Raw genomic sequence first — 8415 nt, forward strand, 5'->3', positions numbered from 1 at the left:
GATTCACTTTCAAATTTTGAATACCTACTAGGGAATAACAAAACCATATTAAAACATATTTCATATCTACCCTTCATGTTTTGTAGTTGTGCCAACTCATAAAACTTAGGGAGAAGAATATGAGGAAACATAGATTGTGATTCATGAATAAAATTGAGTACAAAAGTAACCATTTTCTCATATTCCTAGAAACTTGCCAAATGTATTGAGGATTCCACAAACCTCTAATATGTGTATATATCCCTAATCATTGTTATTCGGTGTCTGATACAAATATTTATTTTACATATTACTTTTGTTTGTAACCAAGAACATGGATTCAACTTATTACTAAAGTGGTTTTTGGACCTAGTCACTATAGTCTTGATTAATTTTTTAATGAAGACATTATTTTATAATCAAATCAAAACTTTAAATTTAATGGAGAATCCATAAGATTTGACAGTGTCATAATATATGGTGATGATGATTTGTCAGTATATCTTGTATAATCTAGCATTTGAATTTAACCTCAATTTCCCTTTTATTTTTTTCTTATTTTAAATTGTCTAAGTTGAAATTGCATTGGATAAGATCCTGAATCCTGAATCATGAATACCAGCTTATGTAGCAATGACATTACATCTAACTTAAATAATTATAGAAATTTGAAAGTAATCTTTTCCAAGACGAAATTAAATTTTTACTGTACAACTATTTGAACTCTTATCCAGTGAGAACTTAGAAGATCTTGCTTCTATAGACTACAATTGTTGTAGAGTTCCCTTGTAAAACGTTTGAATTCCACAATGCTACCTGGAAGATGCATGTTCTCATTACCTAGTGAAACTAATCACAACTTTTTATCTATTTTTGAATTTAATAGTTGTTTCTCAAAGAATTTTATCCTATTTAAATGTAAGACTTGGTTAGGCCATTTTAAGGAAACCTTAATTTGCATCAATGCAGTAAATAGTGTTGGGACAGATTGTGTACTCTCACTTTGGTTGATAATGAAGCCTTTTTTGAGTGGACTTTGATCTTGTGGTTTTTACTCCTCACATTGAGGAGGTTTTCCATGTTAAAAAATTTTGGTGCATGCGTGGTTGATTTTAGTTGATAAATATTGTTGTGATATTGTGTTGAACTTTCTCCCAACAAAGTGGTATCAGAGCTTTGGTTGCTTGTGTTGTGTTGAAGAATGGATGTTAGTGCAAATAGAATGGTGAGCTTAAATGGCTCAAATTATGCTTTGTGGAAGGATAAAATAGAGGATTTATTATATGTGAAGGATTACCATCACCTTGTGTTTGTTAAAGAAAACCTGTTGACCAAATTGATGAGGAATGGACATTGCTTTATTGGCAGGTGTGTGGGCATATTTGATAGTTGGTAGATGACAATGTATTAAACCATGTGTAGACCCCCATTTAGGTCATTCTTTGCTGCGGCTGATTTTGCCACGTGGAAGAGCCCCAGCGAGCCACGTGTCGCACCCTCAGTGGCCACAGGTGAATCAGCCTTGCTTTTTGAAGTGCCAATGGAAGGATGACACGTGGAGGGGTCTTCTAGAAGGTTCCTGCAGGCTGTTAGGAGGAGCGGATGAGAGAGAAATAGGGCAGGGCTGCAGGCTGGTGGTGGAGGATTTTTGTTGGCTGTTTCTGCAGAGGCTGTTAGGAGGGCAAATCCGGGAGAGAGGGAGAAGAAAGGAAGAAGAAAGCTGCAGGAGAGAGAGGATATGAGGGGGTTTTTTAGCTGTGGTGGAGAGCTTTTAGAGAGGGGCTTTTTGTTTGGCTGAGGGAGGTATTCGTTTTTGGAGGAGGAAGACACCTTAGAGAAGAGTGGTAGAGAAGGATTAGAGGGAGATTAGAGAGGCAGCAAAGTGGAGGAGGTTTTCTGGAGGGAGCAAGAAGAAAAGCTGGCTTTGGCTGTAGAGAGAAAGCAAGGAACAGAGGACGCCTTATAGAGGGGTTTCTCGGTTCATTTTTTTAGAGTAAGCATCTTCAGGTATGTTTCTACTTATCTCCATTATTCTCTTGCTGTATGTTCCCTTCTATTGATTGCTGGGTATTTGTTTAGCTATTTGTGTGTGTGGATATCATACGGTTACTTTTGTTGATTTATGAGCATCCACTGGACTTGCTATGGCTATATATCCATCTGTTGTTTCTATGTTTATGTTGAAAGAAATAATATGAATTTGGTCCAATCTTGTTGTGTGTTGTCTGAACGTCACTCTCCTATCATTTCATCTTAAATCTATTCTCTCTCCCACTAGCTAGAAAGCCTGTCGATGATTCGTGAGACTTGGCTTTGATTAATAAACTCTCATTGCATCTATTCCTGCTCTGTTTTTATCAATTTTCTTCTTTATACTTCTGCATTTGGTGCCTATCTGTGGTGTGCTTTGGTTGGTGCATCTCCATCTGAGAATGCAAATCTAGGGGGTGGAAACTGTGATTACAGATGCTCAGTCTCTATGGAGTATCCGAAGAGCATTTTGAGTGGCCTGAGCCTGGTTCAGTATCTAATGTCAGCGTTGGAGAAGCTGCTGCCAGGGAGACATTGGAACAGATCAGGAAATGATATTAAGTTGGCTAAGGCCCATATTCTCGAGCCATGTCAAGCTGCATGTTCAGAATGATTCTGTAGCAGCTCTGGTAAATGGGACTATGGGAAAGCTTCATGGTTGTGTTTTAATTGCTGGTACGGGGTGCATTTCTTATGCGATTACTGAAGATGGAAATGGCTCTTTCCCTATCGTGATGGTTGGTGGTGTTCTTGAAGCTAATAAGAGATGGAATATTCGCCCAGAAAGCATGGTACATTTTCTCATCACCATACCCATCTCACTCACCCATCTACCACACCCATTGTTGTGTCAGGCTCCATCACTCAACCCATTTCCTTTATTACCTTACATTACACTTATACCCTTCTTTCATCACACCCTTTGTTTTCTATCTTTTCATGCACGTGAAGCATCATGTGCATGGTCATCTCCACATTTCCATCCCATACATACTTCATGCCCGTTCATCCTATCCCTTGCTAGCAACCCACACCTGTCGTCCTCTTTCTCTTTCTATACCAGATGCCCCTCACACACACTGATTTTCTTATCACCTTTTCTCTCACTATGCCACACCTCATACCCATTTTCTCTCTCTAAAACCTACTCATACCCATCTCTCGAACTATCCATAACCCCACCCAAAACCACTTGAATCCATCATCATCTATATCCTCACATCTACCCAACTTCTCCATACTCACTGCCCATTTCATCCCGCCACCTTCTCTCCCTCTTCATCCCACTAAACTCATCTTATCGTACCACCTCTCTTATTTATCCCCCGCCTTGCATGCACTGGAGATCATCTTCCCAAAGGCAAGGTTGATGATGAAAGGTTCTCAAGTGATGAGGATTCACGAAGTATGGTGAAAGCTAAGTACTCAAGTCTTCCGAGGTCCATAAAGATCAAATGTCATATCATCTATAACAGCAACTATAGCAGCTCATTGGGTGACCCTAGGTACGTTATTCATATATATCTGATGAATAAAAAAAGCGAGAATTTATGGGAGTCAGAGCAGAGGACTGTAACTTTGTGAATTGACACCTCTAAGGAAGCTGCTCCCGTGGAATCCTTGAATTTCGTGTGTATCAATACCCTATCAACAAGTACAGCTCCTGGTTCGCTGAAATATGCTGATGACTGTTGATAAAATTGAGGTTGCTTCATGTATGTGACGTTGTGATAGACTCTCGAGGAACTCATCCACAGCACCTGAATCTGCATTACTCTATATCTAGAGCTTCCTTCTAGTTATTTGATGGCTGAGGCAGTTTAGCTTTCAACAGATACAGTTAGGCAGCACCTTGCTAGTCGATACAAGGACATGACTAAATTTCAAGAAGGGGCGGTGGACTTGTCTCCCACTAGGATTGAAGCAGTTTTGTCCAATGAGGATCTCCAGGTTGCGTCAGAATATGCAGGGGCACTGTGGTGAAACCCATTCAACAGTCCTCAGTACACCACCTCGGCTTTATTCCTCACAGCCTCCTACCCCGACTCCCTTTCTGCTGCCAAGGACAACCTCAACTGCCCTGCTGGTTCCATATCTCCTGAAGACATCATCTCATTCGCTCGTTCATAAGTGGATTACATGCTTGGGAAGAACCCTAAGGGTATGAGTTACATGGTGGGGTATGGGTCAAGTTTTCCGCAGCAGGTTCATCACGGAGGAGCATCCATTGTGTCAATCCACGAGAATGAGACCACCTGTTGACTGTCCTGGTAGCCTCACCTACTGCTTTTACACCTCCAGCGGAAAGAAGATCTGGGCCACTTCCATTTACTTTGAGAGTTTGCCTTATAAGGTCAGCTCCATCCCTGGCTACATTGATTACGATCACTTGGAGGAGAAGGCCTTGGATTTCAGGCCTAAGTTAACCATTTGCGGCGGCAGCACCTACCCCAGGGATTGGGATTACGCCAGGTTCTGCTCTATTGCCGATAAGTGTGGCACGTTGTTGTTTTGTGACATGGCCCACATTAGTAGCCTTATTGCTGCTCAAGAAGCTGCAAACCCCTTTGAGTACCGTGACCTAGTCACAACTACAATCCACAATCACCAGACTGCTGCCCTAGCTGTTGCCTTGAAGCAGGTCATGGTTCTCGGGTTCAAGGCCTATGCTAAGCAAGTCAAAGCCAATGCAGTTGCCCTTGGAAACTACCTGATGAGCAAGGGATACAAGCTTGTTACTGGTGGAACTGAGAACCACCTTTGTTCTATGGGATCTCCACCCTCTCGGTTCGACTGGCCATCAAGTTTAGAAACTTTGTGATCTGTGCAACATTACAGTGAACAAGAATGTTGTGTTTGGTGACAGCAGTGCCTTGGCTCCTGGGGGTATACGCATTGGTGCTACTGCCATGACTTCGAGGAGTTTAGTCGAGAAGGACTTTGAGCAGATAGCAGAATTCTTGCATGGCCACCTTAGCATGGCCACCCTTATGCCACGTGTCGCTTCCTTTCAAATCCATTCTTTGTGATTTCAAAACAATAAATTCCTAACCCCGTTTTCAAATGTTTTTTTTTTCAATTTTTTGTTTTTAAATGATTTCAAGTCATCAAATTTTCCATCCTTAGAGTTTTTAGATACCAACATCCCGTTTTCAATAAAATTTGGTCGCCATTTTCTTTTCGGCGAGCCACTTTCGAATTTTTCATGATTTTAAAATGTTTTAAAATAAACATGAATTTAAATTCTGTAACTCTGAATAATGGAATCTATGGAATTAATTCATGCAAAAATAAACGGGCTTTGGTGGGGGCCCAACATCAAATAAATTTTCTTTAAAATAAAAGTGAATTTTGAGTGAAGTGTCATGCGTGCCTTTGATGATTTTGCACTCAAGTTAGTGACATGTGAGCTATGTTTATGCTATTTATTGTGCACTAACCCTCTCTCTTGATAGCGCATAGTGGTTCGCTGCTCAGGTACGCACTCATTCCTACTCTGTTTAGTCTATGTGCATTTTCTGACTCCCGTATGTGCATGTTTCGCTCTGAGTATTCATTGATTTATTCATCCATTGCCATGTCAGTTTCATTTTATTAGTAGAGACCCGATTTTAAGGGACTTAGAGGGGTGCTACGGTCTTTACCGTACCTTCCCGATAAGTAACCTGACCCCCGAACCCGATCCAATTTTCGTAGACCAACCTTTTCCAAAATAAGGAGTCACACTTAGGGTTTTTCTTTCTTATTTTGTTTACCCTTTTAAAAATAAAACAAAAATAAGTGGCGACTCCAAGTCATTTTCTTAATCAATAAAAATCAATTTTTCAAAATAAAAAGCGAGTTTCGCCATCGAGTGGGAAAAGCATTGAGCCGAAATGCGGGGTCCACACCATGTTAGTGGTGAGAAGAATGCACATACATTCCAAGGTTTGATAAATCAGTTAGTTGTAATAAGGATAAAATTTGATGAAGAGGTACAGGGTTTATGGTTTTTGGGTACTTTGTCGGATTCTTATGAGACATTTAGAATGTCATTGTCTAATTCAACTTTTGATAGTGAAATGACAATAGAAATTGCTAAGAGCGGTGTTCTAAATGACGACATGAGAAGAAAGTCACATCGTTCCTCCTCACAGCCAAATGTGCTAGTTATTAAGGCATAGAGGAGAAACAAGAGCAGAGGTGTAAAGAACAAGGAAAGTAGTAGAAGTAAGTCTAAGGGTAGATTTTCTAATGTTGAGTGTTACCATTGTGGCAAGAAGGTGCATTTCAAGAAACATTGTAGAAAGTTGAAGAAAGAAAATAAGAAGAGCAAAGAAAATGAAAAAAATGAATGAGAGCGGTAATGAAGATCGAGTTGCCACCACTATAGAAGACTTTCTACTAATGTATGATGATGATATGATCAATTCAACATTTGATGAGACTAGTTGGGTAATTGATAGTGGTGCCACTACTCATGCTACATTTTGTAGGGATTTCTGCACATTTTACACACTCGGTGACTTTGGAGTTGTAAGAATGGGCAACAACAATGTGGCTAATGTTGTTAGTATAGGTAATGTTTGCTTGGAAACCCATAATGGTATGAAATTGCTTCTTAAATATGTAAAGCATGTTTCAGACATTCAGTTGAACCTTATCTCTACTAACAGGCTTGACGATGATGGCTACTATAGTGGCTTTGGTAATGGTAAAAGGAAGTTTACTAAGGGCTCTTTAGTCATAGCAAGATGTACAATGGATCCTAATTTATACATGATGTAAGCAAGAGTTTCTAAGGATGTAATTCATGTTATTGAAAATGTGGATACAATTGAGTTGTGGCATAAGAGACTTGGTCACATGAGTGAGAAAGGAATAATGATGTTGTTCCAAAAGAATCACTTGTCTAGAATGACAAGCACACACTTACAAAATTGTGTTTATTGCTTGGCAGGGAAGCAAAATAAAGTTGCTTTCAAGACACACCCTTCTTCTTTAAGAAATGAGAATTTGCTTGACTTGGTCCATTATGACTTATGTGGTCCAATGAAAGTAAAACCCTTGGTGGTTTACTATACTTCGTGACTTATATTGATGATCATTCAAGGAAGATTTGGGCATATACATTGAGACATAAAGATTAGGTATTGGATGTGTCCAAGCAATTTCAAGCTTCAGTTAAGATAGAAACTGTAAGAAAATTGAAATGTATTTGAACTAATAATGGATGAGAATATAAAGGGTCATTTAATGAGTACTGTAAGCAGTAGGGTATTCACCACCAAAAATCTCCTCTAAAGACACCACTGTTGAATGGTTTGATTGAAATGATGAACATGACATTGGTTGAGAGAGTGATATGTTTGCATTCACAAGTAAGGCTACCTAGATCTTTCTGGGGTGAGGCTTTGAATACTATAGTTCATGTATTGAATCTCTCACATTTTGTTCTTTTGCAGTTTGATGTGCCAGATAGAGTTTAGACAAGCAAAGATTTTTCCTATGATCATTTGAGAGTCTTTGGAAGCAATGACTCTGTGCACATTCCTAAAGATGAAAGGTCTAAGCTTGATGTGAAGACACGTCAGTGTGTATTTATAGGATATGGCCAAAATGAATTTGGGCATAGATTATATAATCCAATTAAAAAGAAGTTGATTAGAAGTTGAGACATTGTATTTATGGAAGATAAGACAACAACAGACCTTAATGAGGTGGAGAAAGCAAAATCTAATAGTAGTGATAAGTTAATTGACTTGGAAATAATTCCTCCAACATCAATGGCAAATCAACTTGCTGTTGAAACACAAAATGACCAACATGGTGCAAGTGATGATTCAAAAACTATAGAGGTTAGAAATTATGATATTATTGACCAACCATAAGTACCATAAGCTACTCCTATAGTCCCACATAAACAGCCTACCAGGAATCGTCAGTCTTCCACAAGATACTCCCCAGAAGAGTATGTGATGTTCACTGATGGGGAAGAACTTGAGAGCTTTGAAGAAGCTATAGAAAGTGAGCAGAAGAGATAGTGGATTAAGGCTTTTCAAGATGAGATGAAGTCCTTACATGATAATCACACTTTTGAGTTAATGAAGTTGTCCAAATGAAAAAGAGCCTTGAAAAACAAATGGGTGTACAAGGTGAAGTAAGAAGAACACACTTCATGCCCAAGATACAAGGCTAGACTAGCTATCAAGGGATTTAGCTAGAAGAAAGGCATTGACTTTGAAGATATCTTCGCTCTAGTTGTGAAAGTGCCATCCATTCATGTAGTGCTTGGTCTTGCAGCTAGTTTTAACTTAGAGATTAAATAGATGGATGTGAAAACTACTTTCCTCCATGGTAACTTAGAGGAAAAGATATACATGGAGTAGCCAGAGGGATTCAAAGTAAAATAGAAAAGAAGATTAT

General features: G+C 39.2%; 1 pseudogene; it reads left to right on the forward strand.

The window, feature by feature from the left end:
• Nucleotides 1-4192: 4192 nt before the first annotated feature.
• Nucleotides 4193-5039, forward strand: LOC117905539 (annotated as a pseudogene).
• The last annotated feature ends 3376 nt before the right edge of the window (nt 5040-8415 follow it).

The sequence above is a fragment of the Vitis riparia genome, chromosome 18, assembly GCF_004353265.1.
Source record: "Vitis riparia cultivar Riparia Gloire de Montpellier isolate 1030 chromosome 18, EGFV_Vit.rip_1.0, whole genome shotgun sequence".
Lineage (NCBI taxonomy): Eukaryota > Viridiplantae > Streptophyta > Magnoliopsida > Vitales > Vitaceae > Vitis > Vitis riparia.